The following is a 16,178-nucleotide window of genomic DNA, read 5'->3' as shown; positions in this document are numbered from 1 at the left end:
CTCAGACCTTTTTAATTTTGAGACCAGGTCTCCCCCTAAGTTGCTGAGACTGACCTCAAACTTGCCATTCTCTTGCCTCAAGTGACTAGAATTACAGGTGGGAATATCTTCTATTCTTAAAACAGACTTTGAAAATCCATAAAACCAAAAACTAAGGTGACCTTGAGAAGCTAAATGCTGAGAGCAGAGTTTCACTAACAGCACTTAATTACTTATTATAGGCAGTTCTGGTTGACACTGCACCCAAGTGCATCAACGTAGTTTATTAGAGAAGGCTAGTTTTGGACAAGGACCACTACCATTGCCAGCCATGCTTACCATGAGCTCAATATGATCGCTCATTCACCTTCTAGCTGTATCTCACCTGGGCAGGGTTCATTTCCCAACTTGAAATGCTCCCTTTACCTGAAACACACTTTTCTCTCCACCATTTAGTATCATCCAAGTCTTCCAAAGTCTAAAGCAGATCCCTCAGCCTCTGTGAATCTTTCTGGGTCAGAAGTCTCCTCTCCCCCAGCTGCCTTACCACTCACCTTACAGTACTATCTCCTTCTGCAAACAATTTTTTTTTTTCTTACAAATATACATTTTTAAGTTCCCTAAGGAGCTTGCAGCTCCTCAGGAACTATAGGAACTTATTCACAGGCAGATTATGTGCTCAGCAAACTTGGAAATAAACTACTGGAGCTTCAATTTTTTATTTTTTGTAGAGCTGGGGATTGAATCCAGGGGTGCTCTACACTGAGCTTCATCCTCAGCTCTATTTTAATTTTGAGACAGGGTCTCACTAAGTGGTCCAGGTTGGCCTCAAATTATAGGTCCTAGCTACCGTGCCTAGATGTCACTTTAGAACTAATCAGGAGACAAAGGTGATTGGTAAGCAAGTCGCAGAGCCCAGGGTGTTTCAGGATCCTTTCTTTGGTTCCTAAACAAGTATATACGAACCAGTGATTTTGTTTTTTTTTTACTGGGGATTGCACCAAGGGTCACTTTGCCACTGAGTTACATCCCCAGTCCTTTTTATTTTGAGACAGGGTCTCACTAAGTTGCTTGGGGCCTTGCTAAGTTGCTGAGGCAGGCCTGAAACTCGTGATCCTCCTGTCTCAGCCTCCTGAGTCACTGGGATTACAGATATGAGCCACTACACCAGCAAGAACTGGTGATTTTTAACAGTACTGAAGCTGATGTTTAATTGTTTATTAATTTCTTTTACTCCCTCTTTTCCATTCTCACTTGAGGGGGGATAAAAAAGGGAAAGTGAGGTATTAATCATTAAAAGAAAAATCAAGTTTGGCATGGTGGTACACACTTGTAATCCCAGTAATTTGAGAGGCAGGAGAACTTCAAGTTCAAGGGCAGCCTTGGCAACTTAGTGAGACCCTATCTCAAAAAGGGCTGGGGATGTTGCTCAGTGGTAAGAGCATATTTGGGTTCAATCCTCAGTTCTAAAAAAAAAATTATATCTTTAAGATTCAGTCTTAAACTAGGCGCACCTGTAATACCAGCGGCTTTGGAGGCTGAAGCAGGAGGATTGTGAGTTCAAAGCCAGCCTCACCAATGGAGAGGCACTAAGCAACTCAGTGAGACCCTGTCTCTAAATAAAATACAAAATAGGGCTGGGGATGTGGCTCAGTGGGCAAGTGCTCCTGAGTTCAATCCCTGTTCCTGCCCCCCCCCCCACCAAAAAAAGATTCAGTTGTAAGTTAGTAAACAATAAAGGTTAGAATCATTTACATACTTTCATTGTTCTTATCCCTGAGAAACAAGAAAGAAAAACATCAGGAAATTATTAATTTAATTTGCTTATTTATAAGACTTTCTTGTAAAAACTGGTGTGGTAGCACATGCCTGCAATCTCAGCAACTCAGGAAGCTGAGGCCAGAGGACTGCAAATACAAGGCAGCCTCAGCAACTTAGCAAGGCCCTAAGCAACTCAGTGAGACTCTGTCTCTAAGTAAAATAGACTGGGGATGTGGCTCAGTAGTTAAGTGCCTCTGGTTTCAAACTCCAGTACCAAAAATAAATAAATATAAAAATAAAAAGGGCTGGGGTGTAGCTCAGTGGTAGAGCACCCTGAGTTCAATCCCCAGTAAAACAAACAAACAAACAAAAACCTTATAAAGACATTTTCTGGGGTAGGTATAGTTATACATAGTTACTCATGGAATGATAAGCACACTGCACATGAGTTCCCGAAAAACATCTAAATTTTCAGGATTAAACTGTGGCATTTTCCTTTCTTCTATCACAGGATACACTGAATTTTTTAACTCCTTTAGCTGCTATGGAAATCTCTTAAGAAATAACATTTGAGAGAAGCTCTTGGAGCGGGGGTGTCTCCACCATAATACTGTAAAGGTTCCACCTTAGCACATCTCCCTGCTGGGGCCCAATCCAGGGAGTAGGTCCACAAGGCCCTGCTGAAATTAACCAACCTAAAAGGCCCTCTTTGTCACCCCAGTGAAGTAGAACAAGTCAATTCTATACCAAGTGCTTTGGTCAGGCTATAATGGACTTTTCTTTCCTGCAGTAGATCAGCTGATGTCAGCAGGTGGGAGCTCTGCCAAGCCACAACCCGCTGTCTCTGGGGAGTTGGACATCTGAAAGTCACCAATGTGTTCCCACTGCAATAGGCATTCAGATTTTTCATTTGGGTGATTATAGGAGACAACAAAAAAGACAATGGGCTAATAAGAGTTTTCCCACACTTAACCCAATAGGGAGCTCTCTAGTTTATCTACCAGAGTCCCAGTTCTAGCTGGGCACCTACCTGCAATCCCAGCAACTGGGGAGGCTGAGGCAAGAGGATTACAAATTGGAGGCCAGCTGTGGCAACTTAGCAAGACCCTGTCTCAAAAAATAAAAGGAACTGGGGATGTAGCTTGGTAATGGAATTCTTTTGGGTTCAATACTGAAAAAACAACAACAACAAAAAAAAAAACCCAGTTTATTTGGGCTTCTAAAAGAGTAATTTCCAAAGACCACATTGAATACAGGAAATTTTTCATAAATATCACCAAGAATCACTGCCACCCAAAGGTGCTACAATCTCTCTCGCCCACAAAAACTCTCAAGAGTGTTACTGGAATTTACTCTGCCTGTGTGTGTCACATTGCTTCCATGACTAAGGCTGCATACTGCAAGAACCCTGCCCCTGCCCTGGCAATATGCAGCAATCTGATAAGGCAGACTCACAGAGAATGTTCTGGGTGGTCCCCAGCTTTACGGGATTAAAAATACTAGAAAGGAAGAATCTGGGAAATGCATCCTCAAAAAAACAATCTTCAAACTTACCAGCCTATCTGTCTATTCCACTAACTGCCTAAAAACCACAGCTGAGGGACTTCCTAGGAGTGCATTTAAGTGCTTATCTCAAAGCCAATCGTCAACTCTGATTTTGCCAATCAAATCCATGTTCATAGAGAATGAAGGAGGGAAAACAAAGTGCTAACATGTTTTCTATGTTTAAAGACAGTGTCCCATTTAAGATAATTGGTGGAAAAGTTTATATGTTTGCAAATATTATTAGAGAATATTGAGGATGCAGGCTATTTAGAAATGCTGCAATGCAGCAGTCAAAATCTTAGCTGCCTCATTCAGCAAGCAAAATGACTTGATCTCAAGTGGATAAAACAGGAATTACAACTATGTCCTCTTTTGTAATAAATGAAAAGGACTTGTCAGCGTTCTTACAATACTGCCAGATCTCTGGGATGAAACAGAGGGTTCTAAATGTGTAAGTTTAGCTAGAAATTTCTAATTAAATCCAAAGATATAATGTGCCTACAAAATGACTCCTCATATCCAACACAAACTTATTCACATTATGAACTAGAAATGGATTCCTACAAACAGACTGAAACATGAATACCTTTGTCTTCCTGATGAATGCCAATAGACAACTGTTTGAGGCAGCTCTTGGTTCTTAGGGAATTCTAGAGCACATTCCCCTAATCTATGGGAGCTATGTGCCACTGTAGGAGCTTGTTCTTTACGAAGCAGGAGAGGCAGTGGGTGGGATTCACACTGGGTTAAGCAAAACAAGGGACTGGAGATGCAAACATTTTCAAACCAAAGGTCAAATGCTTTGAATTCTGCAAACTTGGCACCTTCAGTGAGTGGCTTAGGACGCCCTCACATGGATCTCAGACGAGGAGAATTTGGCAATCACAGTTTCTCTGTGGAACCCCAAAAGAAAGGGGATATATATATATATGTGAAATGAAGATGAAAAGAGACTCTATTAGGAACAAAGCATTAGCTGGAAGTACTGGATTTTAAGAGACATTTGGAAAATGACAAAATAAAGGCTGATTTTCAGACAGGACATGGGCTGTATTATAATACTGTTTTGCAAGGAAGAGGTTTTTAGGGACTAACTGGATAAATAGATCATCTGGCTCTATGAAAAAACTTATAAACATCACCCCAAGGCAAAAGGTCACAGAAACCATTTATCAGTTTAGTTTTTGTTGCTTAGTCAGAGCTCAAATGTGCAGAACTGACAATACCTTTTCCCCATGGCTTACAAAGCCATCCTATTACTAAATTGTAGATTTGCAAAGCAAGAGAACTACATACCGGGATGTGGAAGGGCTCCCCCAAGAACAAACCACCAAAAAATCAGTTAGCATCCATAAAACTAAATACCAGTTGATTCTCGGATTAAACAAATTAACTCAAAACCAGCTTAGCTGCAGATTTTAGTGGCAGATCTGATGGTAAGCAGAGAAATAAAAAAATACATAAAGTAAGACTTTTAACACCATGAATAAAAGCAAGTATTTTTGCTTAAAAACCACATTCCAATCACGATCATGGATCTGCATGTCAGCCTTCACATCAATTAATTCAAGTTGTTAGCGCAATTCTGCAGAGGTGAGCAGGGACTTAGCTTTAAGAAAGCAAAAGATTCATACTGCATTGCATCAAAATCCAGAAATGCAGAGCAATGATGAGAAAACTTACTTCAGAATGCTTCCCAAATACTATCTTGCTGCTACTTACCTTTTAACCTGTAAAATTCAGATGAAAGGTATTTAAGTGCATCATATTTTTACTAAGATTCAAAGTAGAAAAAGGTGATTATGTGGCCTATTTTATAAATCTCATTTAAGTCGATGGTCTGATTTATAAAAAGTCTGCCTTGGATTTATCACCTATAATCACTAGAAATTTCCGAAGTTTTATTTCTCATTTTAAGATATCAAGATAATAATTTCAAGTTTCCCCCTTTTGGAAAAAATCCAATTTTACCAAACACCTCAAAACTATACAAATAAAACAAATATACAGAAAGCTTTTTTTAGAAATGCAAAATGCAAGCTCCATTTCATTATAGGGATTGTGGCAGAAGAAAGAAGTCAATGAAAAGGAAACAAACCCAAGTTAATATCTGCCAAATTTGAAAGATATGACTTATACTACATGTTCTCAGATCATAATTTCCCCAAATATCTAGAATAATCTCTTTAGTTCCTTGGTTCTTAAGAACCAAGCAGCCATCAATTAAAAAAAAAAAAAAAATCAGCAAACACTACATGCATGCAAACACCAGGATGGCAATAAGAAATAGATTCATGCCATAAAGAGAAAGAGAGGAAGGTGAAAAAGATGGGAGGCTTTGGAAATTTATGTATATTAAGACTTCTGATCATGTAACACCAAAAACCCAAACCAACCCTAACCAATCTGTTTAACAGAAAGGTCATGCAGGCAGGGTTTTTTCTCCTCTCTTTGGATCATTCAACCTTTCTGACACAGATGTGTCTTCACTGCAAGCCAGGCAAAACCAAAAAGGCAACACATTTTCTGCATGCTGGTCAAATACCTGGACTCTGCGTTTACGAAACGATGACAACATGATGGAGGAATGTGGAGTCTAAAGTGGAGGGGGAAGAGCAAGATAACAAGCTTCTAAGGGCAAACAGACTAGACTCATTTCAAAACGAAGAAAACAGAACTGTTAAAACATATGCATACAAGTGAAAAGTCAAATTTCAGATATTTTCCCAGCATGTTCTCTTTGATGTTCCATACAGCATCTAAATTTCACTAGGGATTTAAAAAAGTGAAAAGAGAACCAAGGTTCCCAGGTCTTGGCTGTTACTATCATCTAGATGTGCTGTCTTGGCCAAATCATATCCTCTTTGGGGCCTCAGTTTCCCCAATTGTCAAAATAATAATACTGGATATTCCTTTTTTTTTTTTTTCCAGTACTTGGGATCATACCCAAGGACTCACAAATACCAGATAAGCACTCTACCACTGAGCTACAACCCCAGTCTGGTCTGAACATACTTTTAAAACTAAACATGCCATCCCCCATCCACGTTCTGATAAACTGAGAATTCCTGGACTAGATGATTTCTAATTCCCCTTCCATTCACAATAAAAGAATAATATTTCATTAAATTATCAGAACAAGATAGAACTCAAGCTACAAAGATCTACTGGGCCTAGCTTACAGATTCACATCCTTTACAAATACTATTTCCTGTTTAAAACTGGTTCAAAAGGAATATGTAAAAGAACTGGACAGGAGGTGATGGTTCCCTGAACAGCAGCTCCAGTGAACTGGCCTTAAGTGATCAGCTATGCAGACCTCCTCTGCATTCCTGGGGTCAGCATTTGCCATCAGAGTGTTGCATTCTTCTACAGTAAGGCTGCAGCTGATGTCCTGAAGCAGATGTGGGTACATAACTAGTGGAGTTCTCACATAGCCCAAGGAGGATTGATTACAAAGGCAGGCTACCCTCCGACCCTCTGTCCTCAGTGCAAGTTCAGCAATGACAGGAGGTGGAGGACTATTTCTGTGGTCCACTTCTCAGGATCTGCAGTGGCCCCACCCTTTGGCATGAAGTCAGGGAAGGAAAAGAAGAGAAAATTCTACTCAGGGGACCAAGAGATATACTTAAGAAAACTCTCCCCATCTAAACCTGTTCATTAGATTGCTTGACAGGCTTATATCTGGGGCCTGCGACATATCAGATTTCTCCAATTAGATTACCACAAAATACACTGCCAAGACCAAAATCATATCAGAGAATAAGTTACCAAGCTGATGGTTTACTCTAAGAACTGCTTTCATGCTCTGCAGTACAGGGCAAATTCTCCTTTCCATTCTCTCCACTTAGGTCCCTGGGCAACAGTTAACACACTTTGAGGGGTCCTTTGAGTAATTATTGGCCCAGTTACTAAAAAAAGCTTATTGTTAATTTCCTGCAGAGGCCTTTTACTGTAGCACACACTGCCACCACCACCGTCCTCCCAGCACATTTTTAAAACTTTGACTTCAACTTGACCTTTCAAAATCTAAGACATTAGCTGCAATGAAAAGGAAAAATAAATGACTAGTTTCAGGAATGCGAACTGTGGCTTAATGGCTTCATACAGCTGACTGTTCCTGCTGCTGTTCCTAAGATTTTGTTTCTTGCCTGCAAGACACCCCCATCCTTCCATCTTTGATACATTCTGTTTTACTTAAGTCCAATTGCTATGACGACGCAATTTCTCATTATGAAAATACTTCATATGGTCTCTCTTCCTATTCTTCCCCGACAGCCATGATGAACACTGAACAAAGGACCTAAATATTTTAGGATCTATTATATAAACGAGACCTGACAAGGTGGTGGAGCTGTTCAAGAATCATCCTAATCCAGCTTTCTGAGTTATTCATGCCTTTCATTTAAAATATACTGAAGTCTTAACTTTAAGAAGCCCCTTATTTATAACATTTTATTCCAATACCTAAGAGAGATTTTTAAAAGATTTTCTTTGGGAAGCTTCTAATCAAATTCTCTGGGCTGCTTCCAAACAAAAAGAATGTTCTATCATTCCACATTGGCATGGTTGTAGAATTTTTTGAAAATATACTCAAATAATACCCTGCCCTTGACGTGAAAGACCCAGTCCCCCCCCGCCCCCCGCAACAAAAGCTATTAAGTTATCTGACTTGGGTCTCATGCCAAGCAAGCGCAGCTTCTACCTACTATTTACAAGAAGATCACAACTGGGGATGAAAGAAACGCTTATTACAAGGAAAGAAAAGGAGCCGGCCCATCTCCGACCTTCTCGGGCTAGAGAGGGGGCCGACAGTCTCGCTGCTGGAAGGGCTCTGTGCGCAGGGCTCTTCCTCCTTCGAGGGGCGGCCGGCACTGCCTGCATTGACTTGGGAAAGTGCGCTGCACCCGTCGCTCCCAACCAGGCAGGGGACCGGGGGTGGCGAGGGTGCGCCGGGCAGGGAAGAGGAGAAGGCCGAGAGCAGACGGAGCCCCCACCCACCTGCCGCGGCCGGCTGCAGGGAGGAGCCCCGCGGCCTCGCGCCCCCTCCCCCCGTCAATGACTTGCCGGCGCCACGGCCCGGCCCGCAGCTCCTCCGCAGCCCTCGAACCACAAGGGCGGTGGCGGCGGCTCGCCTGGCGGCAGGGACGCCGAAGGGGCGGCGAGGCCTGCCCGGCTCACCTGTCCGCGCGCCGGCACCGCCCCGCCCCGCCCGGGGGCTGCGGGCCCAGCCCTGGGGTGGCTGACCAGGACCCCGCTCCCGCCCCGAGCTGGCCCGCGGCCCCTCTCACCGGCTCCTGTGAGGGCCGTGGGTGCCCGGGCTGAGGGGTGCTGAGGGACCGACGCGCTTCCGCGGCCTCCGCTCCGCGCCGTTCGCTCCGCAGCGGGTAGTGGCGGCGACGCGCGCGCCCCGCCTCTTTTATAAGCAGTCACGCGCGTTCCCGCGTCGAGCGGGCGCGAGTGTGGGGGAAGCGGCCTGGCACAGAAGAAGGGCGCAGGAGCGCGCCGGAGGAGCGAAGAGGGCGGAGCTCCAGCGGGCTATTTGCCCGACCGCTCCGCGGAAAGGGCCGAGCACGCGCGGAAGGGGCCGAAGCGGCCGTCGCAGAGAGGGCGGCGGGAGGATGGGGAAATAGGGCGCGCGCAAGGGGTGGGGGTGATGGTGCAGTGGAATCACCGCCTCCGCCCTGGCGGCGCAACCGCCCTCCCTGCAGCTTGGATCCTCCAATCCTGCCCCTCCCTTCCCGCCCTGCAGAGAATCTGCACCGCACCCCTTCGCCCCTGGGAGCCCTTCCAGGACTGCGGCGAAGGGCGGGGCAGAGGCCATAGCTGCAGTCTGGATAGGGATGCTGCGCGCCCCGGCTGGAAAAACACCCTGTCCCTATGGGGGTGAGATCACCCGAATGCTCCTCTTCCTGCCCATTTTCCCAAGAGGAGGCTGGCGCTGGGGACCCAAGTCAACCTGCTTGGTGGGAGCTGGAGTCAAGAAAACGATGATTTGGGACTCTGGGTTTGAGGAGGATGTAAGAAAAAAGGTCAAATCCGGATCAGAAAAAAAAAAAAAAAACTAAATCGGGCCATAGTCTGTCCTTAAAGGATTTGGATAATTAATAATTTATTTAAAAAGCTTTTGCTTTCTCGCCTGTCACCAGTGGCATAGTGTGCATCAGTCGTGTTTCATAAACAGGACATTAAGGTTCCTTTTCCCACAATTGAACTATCCTTGTGTACCAGGCACTAAGCTAAACATTTCATGTGTTACCTTTTAACTTTTTAAAACTTAGCAATAATTTAAAGAGGTAGATATTATTTCCCCATTGTACAAATGCACACCCTGACATTGAGACTAGGTCTCTTGCTCCAGGTCAGGCAGCTAGTGAGCAGAAAAGCTAGGGGTGAAAGACCCACCGATTCCCTGTCCAAGAAAGACGCACGAGGCACTGGCTGCAAACGCAAGAGGTGATTTATTGATACACAGGCGCCTGCGGGTGCCCAGCGAAACCTCAGCCGGAGCTTCGGTGAACTGGCACACCGGGCTTTGGGGTACAGGATTTTTTATAGGGTCAAGGAGCAGGTTTCGCGCGCGCGGTAAGCAACAGGTTTCTTATTGGTTATTTTGAACCCAACATACAGGTTACCTAAAGGGTAAAGTTATTTTTCATTTTATGTTCCTGGAATTACACCATATGACAGTTACATATGAACATTCTGTTTTTTTTTCTATTCCTGCTTATTAGCCCCTGTTTAGTCAGGCATGCCCTGGAATCTATTCTTCTGCTCTTTCCCAACCATCCTGTTTTTCCCTTTTAATCGGTTACACTTAACTGATTTTCTGAAAAATACATCTGACGTCTGTGCAGGTGCGGAAGCAAGCCCTGGTGATTTATTACTGGGCCTAAAGTTATTGGGCTGGGGTCTTTCATTCCCCCCTTTTTCTTTATCATGGATAGAATCTTATATCCATTGTTCTGCTTGCTCAGGTTCTTGGATTAAGCTTGTGTGTGACCCTGTTTGTTGTTTAAGCAACTGGTACTGTTGAGTTAGAACCATAGTTTGGATTATAGAAAGTCTCTCTCTCATGAATTGCACCAATCTATTGAGTATGCAGGGTCCAAACGTTAGGATTATTAGCAGAATAACTAAAGGTCCCGCTATGGTGGATAGCAAAGTAGTTAACCATGGGGATTTGTTAAACCAGTGTTCAAACCATCCTTGTTGAGCCTCAAATTTTTTTTTTTTTTTTTTTTTTTTGGCCAGCCTTTCAGTGACCTTTTTCATAGTTTCCCGGACTACCCCTGTATGGTCAGCGTAAAAACAACATTGTTTCTTTAAAACCACACAGAGACCACCTTTTCTAAGGAATAACAGATCTAATCCCCTTCTATTTTGTAGTACGACTTCTGCGAGGGAAGAGAGAGATTTCTCTAAGACAGTGATAGACTTGGTCACTTGATATTAGACCCCCGATTTATCTAACTACACTGACTACCTAACTTTAAATCTGGCTTCATTTTTTTTTTTTTTTTAATTTGGGAACTCCTTACTGCTGTGAGGAAGGGGGACGAAGAGAATCTTTCTGGCTTCTTCAGGCTGAAAAGGGACGGCGTGGGGCAAGCAGTTTGGAGTCCCCCTTAAAAATATCGGGTCTATCGAGTGGTCCATGATGAAAGTCTAATTGAGAAGTAATAGGCTGGAGGGCCATTTGAGTGATGGGTGGTCTATAAGAGAAACAAGAACTTATTAGTACTGGAACCATATTGATGCAGTAATAAATGCCACAGCACAGAAATATGCCAATGAGTATAATGGCCAAGACAAAGATTAACAATGTTTTTTATCAGGCAGTACCAGGAACTAGGAGCTAGGATATTATTTCCACGAAAAAGTTGCTGAGAACATGGCTTCCATCTGAGCAGGTAAATCTTTAAGGATATTTGTCACATTGTCAGAAATGTCAGGGATGTCAACACAACAACTAACATGTAGGGTTACAGATGTCTTTTTCTTTAAGATATAGTTTAATAATTTAATGCCATCTGATCCTGCAAAATCCTTTTATTAGTATAACCTCTGTGTCTAATAGAGAAATCTTTAATTCTGTTACTTAGGGCTGGATAACCATATTAGCAAACATCAAGCCGACCTGCGTTGGCTAGAAATAAAGGCCTTAGACTAAAACTACTCTAGCAGTCCCTTTGACAGTTATCAGGCATTTCTGTCTAAGAATCTTTTTTGTAGCCTTCAGTCTACTTATTTATGGAAGTTACATTTAACTATTATTATCATTTAAGATGTCCAGGAACAGCTGTGCTTTGGCTTTGACTGTCTTTGCTAAGTGTTTAAGATGAAGCAAGTCAAAACTGACTTTTGTTTCTACCTATTGTTTACAGTCAGCTGAGTTATCCTGGGAGTCCTCGGGAACTTCATAGCAGCTTTTCAGTTCTGCTAGTGCCATTTGCGCTAGGATGGGCCCAGGCCTTGCTTGACCATATGGCTTCCCTCAGAAGCATCAGGGATGTCTCCCTTTTCTAATGACCCTCCTCTTTACAGCAAATGCACTGATTGGCTTTCTGTCCTCCACTGGTCTCATTAATCTCCCTGCTCAGGAGGTTATGTGGCCTAGAGTTGCTGAGCCCTTTGGAGAAGTCCCCTATTCCCTGATTCAGACTGACTCAGAGGGCAAGAGCCGAATATTGGTTTTCTTGGCCCTTTTAATTTAACTAATTTTAAAAACTTGATCTTAAACATCCAGCAAATAAGTTAACAGCCTTATATTAAGAGCACTGGGCTTTAATGTCTATCTCTCTATCCTGTAGGTGATAACTCCTTATCTTATGTTGACCCAGGTTGTGTTCTTAAAGCAATACCTCTTTAAAACATTAACAGGCAATCTTTAAACCATCTATAAGCAAACTACAAAACAAAATTAACTAGGGTAAAAACATATTTAGCTTATATAATAGCTACCTTGAATTCTGGCCGGGTTATACATCATAATTTCCTGTTTGAGATCCTAGTAATCTTGGCAAAAACCTACTTTTGGACACAACTTTAACTGTACTGAAATCTGGCTTACTTTTTTCATAGCCACTTTCACATGTAGTGAGATGGGACAGAGCCTTATTTCAAGTAAGGCAGGGCTCTTTATAAATCTCAAGTACTATAGTTCTGAAGCTGATCATTTTACAAAGTTTACATAAATTGTTGTTCAAGTTTACATGAACATTAGCTAACACAACATAATATCACCCCTAAAACATGAATTAAAGGCTGAAAGCTTTTAACCTCTTGTAGAAAAGTAGTAATGTACTTTTGTGTTTTGCAATAAAACCTTCACATAGATTAGGCTCTTATTAACTTAAAAATACATGAATTGTATCTCAGAGTAGAAAGTAACATGGAACCGTACATATCTTATTGATAACAAGTTCAGTTATAGAACACAAATGATATAATTGAATCTCCAACATGTTTTTTTTTTTTTTTTAAGCCTAAAATTACCATACAACTTTAGAACACCAGCTTGATATAATGTTCTTTTGAAGCTTCTACCTTACAGACTTGTATACCTGGAAGATATGAACACATTAATAACACCATAATTACATAAACCTCCTTTTGTTCACATTTTGAAACAATACTTGTAAACTTTTAAATTTAAGCAGAGTTAACATTTTATTAGGGCCTTTTTGAACACCTAGAGAAACTTATAAGCTTAATTTTGAGGACATCTTTACTTTTATCTGTTTACCCAATCTAAATTGAACCGTTTGAATCACGTGAATTAAAGATATTTGGATCTATTTTTAATTTTTTTTTTTTTTATGAGCGCTCCTCATCTGTCAATTGTTATATCACTGTAGGATATATGGACATACACACATACAGACATACCGACATACAACACATAACAAGAGTGTGCACACATAACAATAATAAAGGCCTCGTAGCTTTTTGCAGATGAAATCTCCATTGCAATGTTTTTTTGTTTTTTTTTTTAAAAAAACTTTACTGATCAGAAAATCATTAACCTAGGTCTGCAGGATCAGAATCACGAGCTCAAAAAAAAAATACAGAATCTAAGAAAAAAAAACAAGAATCCTAAAAAAAAGATGACTGGCCAGTAGTTAGTAAATACCATACAATTTACTTCTTGGTTTGGTCTAGTTTGAGTTCAGGTAAAAAGACACTTTTACCTTTTTTTTTTCCTTGGGCCTGAGCTCCAAGCTGCTTCTGTTTGCATATCAGTTTAAGCCCTGACCAAGGTCTGGAAGGAGCAGGGAAAAAAACTGCTATTTTGAGCAGACACTTTAGGCCTAAGACATTTTAACCTTAAGTTATATTTCCAGGTTTAGATGTTGAAAATTATGATACAAATTTAAGAAGCAATTTCCAAAATTTAAAATTTTATATCTTTTTACACTAGAAAAACTTGTTCACATAGAACTGGAAATAGGATCTCTACCATCAGAAGAAATTTCTTTAGTACCTCTAAGCCACTTTGCTTGTTTTGAAGTTTCTAAAGTAGCATTGAGTTACATTAAATTTGCCCACACACTACCATATATATCTGAAATTAAGCTTTGAAAATTTTTAAGACTATTACTATTTAATTATTTAATGTCATTTTTATGAGCCAGACCAACGTTTTAATTTCTTTTCAGGCTACCCAGTTCAAAATTGAAACTCTTTAAATTTTTTTTTTTTTTATCCCAAGTATTTAAGTTTTCTAGCATGAACTATCTGAAATCAAATTAAACAATTGCTTAAACCCAACTTTTAACTGCAAGATAGTGCAATGCTTTAGAAACCCATTCAGATACCAGATTGTTACAATAAAAATTATTATTATTATTATTTTTAGACACACATTTAACCTAGATTATCCCTAAGAAACAATCAGACAACCAGATAAGAAAATATCTCTCCAGGTTTTGAACTTTCATTTAATTATGACTCCCATCAATGGCACCATAGACTTTCCCATGAGTGGACCAGATGTTTTCACGTAGGGGCAACTATAGGTGTGACTGGCTTTACTGCATTCAGTGTCCCTTCTTTTTAAGTAAACAGAGGTAGTGTAATCCTTAAGATGTAGATAAGGACCCAGGGAACTCCCCAGAGCTAAATGGCTCTGGCAGCTGCTGGGAGTCCCTTAATCCTATCTTTCACCCATAGGATCAGTTCCTCCAGTTTGGTTTGACCTTAGGCATCAGGCATTTTTTTTTTTTTTTCTAACTTTTTAGTAGCCAGCTCCCAAAAAGTCCATCCTCTGCTTGCAGTTGTTTCGAGTGCTAGGCTTCCCCAAGAGAGCAGAGTGGGGACTCCTTAAAAGTCCCCTTGAGAGTGTTAAAATTTGTGACTGAAAATTTGGTTCCCATCTCTAAAGCCAATTAACACTAATTTAATAATGAGGACAGGGCTTTGAGAAAAGTCAAAGCGAGATGTTAAAGTTGTTATAGATTGTCCCATGTTAGTCTCAGGTGGAATGAGAAAATGCAGAGGCAAGGAGACAGATACAAATCAGACAGGACACAAAACACAAAGAACGCTGCGGCTTCGGGCAAAGGCAAGAAGACAGACACAAATATCAGACTGGACACAGAGAACGCTGCGCGGCTCGAGCACAAACCGAACGTACCTGACGGATTAGGGAGAGGAGGGATACCGTCACCTCCTTCACCCACGAGTACAGTGTACTCTACAGAACATTGGAGGCCCCCCAAGATGGGCCTCCCTGAGCCCCTGGGACGTCTCCCAGGGTGGCAGGGGAGAAGTCCGAGTTCGTCAACTCCTTCTCAAGCTGCCCAGAATACAGAGCGATTACGCGTAATCGTACAGACGCTGCGCATGAACAGATAACAAGATAACAACCAGACAGAGAGAGACACAAAATGACACGAACTGGCCAGCTTACCTCCCAGTGGTTATCGGGTGTTCCTCGGGCAGGGATCCGGACGGGGTTACAGGAGTTCTCCTGGCTGGCTCGCCAAATGAAAGACCCACCGATTCCCTGTCCAAGAAAGACGCACGAGGCACTGGCTGCAAACGCAAGAGGTGATTTATTGATACACAGGCGCCTGCGGGTGCCCAGCGAAACCTCAGCCGGAGCTTCGGTGAACTGGCACACCGGGCTTTGGGGTACAGGATTTTTTATAGGGTCAAGGAGCAGGTTTCGCGCGCGCGGTAAGCAACAGGTTTCTTATTGGTTATTTTGAACCCAACATACAGGTTACCTAAAGGGTAAAGTTATTTTTCATTTTATGTTCCTGGAATTACACCATATGACAGTTACATATGAACATTCTGTTTTTTTTTCTATTCCTGCTTATTAGCCCCTGTTTAGTCAGGCATGCCCTGGAATCTATTCTTCTGCTCTTTCCCAACCATCCTGTTTTTCCCTTTTAATCGGTTACACTTAACTGATTTTCTGAAAAATACATCTGACGTCTGTGCAGGTGCGGAAGCAAGCCCTGGTGATTTATTACTGGGCCTAAAGTTATTGGGCTGGGGTCTTTCAGGGTTGAACATATGTCGTTGGAACTACTGCTTTCAGGTACAAAAGGGAGACATTGTGATGCAGGAGAATGCTGGGGTTGTGAGAAGAGAAAAATAAGATTCCTGCAATTTCTATTCTTTATCATACTAGCAGTTTAAAGGTCTGGCTCTAAACTCTGTAGTCAGAAGCCCTCCTTTAGAAAGCCTTTTCCCTACCCCCATTTCAGGGACAGCTGGGCAGGCAACAGTCATTGGGAATAACACCCAGCTCATTCCTGTGCAGTCAGGCAGACAGGGAACTCTGTAGCTCAGGAGGGCCTCAGCCTCCTGGTTACCAAGTGGCCCTCCTCTTTAAATAAATATAAAGGCACTGGGCATTGCACCAGAATCTGGGACCA

The 16,178-nt window shown here is 42.1% G+C and overlaps 1 protein-coding gene and 1 long non-coding RNA gene across 5 annotated transcripts in view; both read right to left on the bottom strand.

The window, feature by feature from the left end:
• Window positions 1-8,685, bottom strand: part of Sptan1 (spectrin alpha, non-erythrocytic 1) — a 75,164-nt gene extending 66,479 nt beyond the window's left edge. For 2 of the 3 annotated variants that reach the window (XM_071601011.1, XM_027943361.3), the window contains exon 1: window positions 8,577-8,660. The gene's annotated coding sequence lies outside the window, so the exon portion shown is untranslated. Of the gene's footprint in view, window positions 1-8,576 lie in introns of all 3 variants that reach the window. The other variant, XM_027943338.3, reaches the window with a different exon arrangement.
• Window positions 8,686-9,727: 1,042 nt separating this feature from the next.
• On the bottom strand, window positions 9,728-15,797 carry LOC139701625 (uncharacterized). Of its 2 annotated transcripts, XR_011704167.1 has the most exons (3): window positions 15,200-15,797; window positions 12,784-12,851; window positions 9,728-11,000 (listed from the first exon to the last, which is right to left on the bottom strand). It is a non-coding gene; the product is annotated as an uncharacterized lncRNA (long non-coding RNA). The 2 variants fall into 2 exon arrangements; XR_011704166.1 differs by lacking the exon at window positions 12,784-12,851.
• Window positions 15,798-16,178: the final 381 nt, after the last annotated feature.

This window comes from Marmota flaviventris, chromosome 13 (genome assembly GCF_047511675.1).
Source record: "Marmota flaviventris isolate mMarFla1 chromosome 13, mMarFla1.hap1, whole genome shotgun sequence".
NCBI classification, from domain to species: Eukaryota; Metazoa; Chordata; class Mammalia; order Rodentia; family Sciuridae; genus Marmota; species Marmota flaviventris.
The sequence above is the reverse complement of the archived record's forward strand: the minus strand, read 5'-3'. Positions and strand labels throughout refer to the sequence as shown.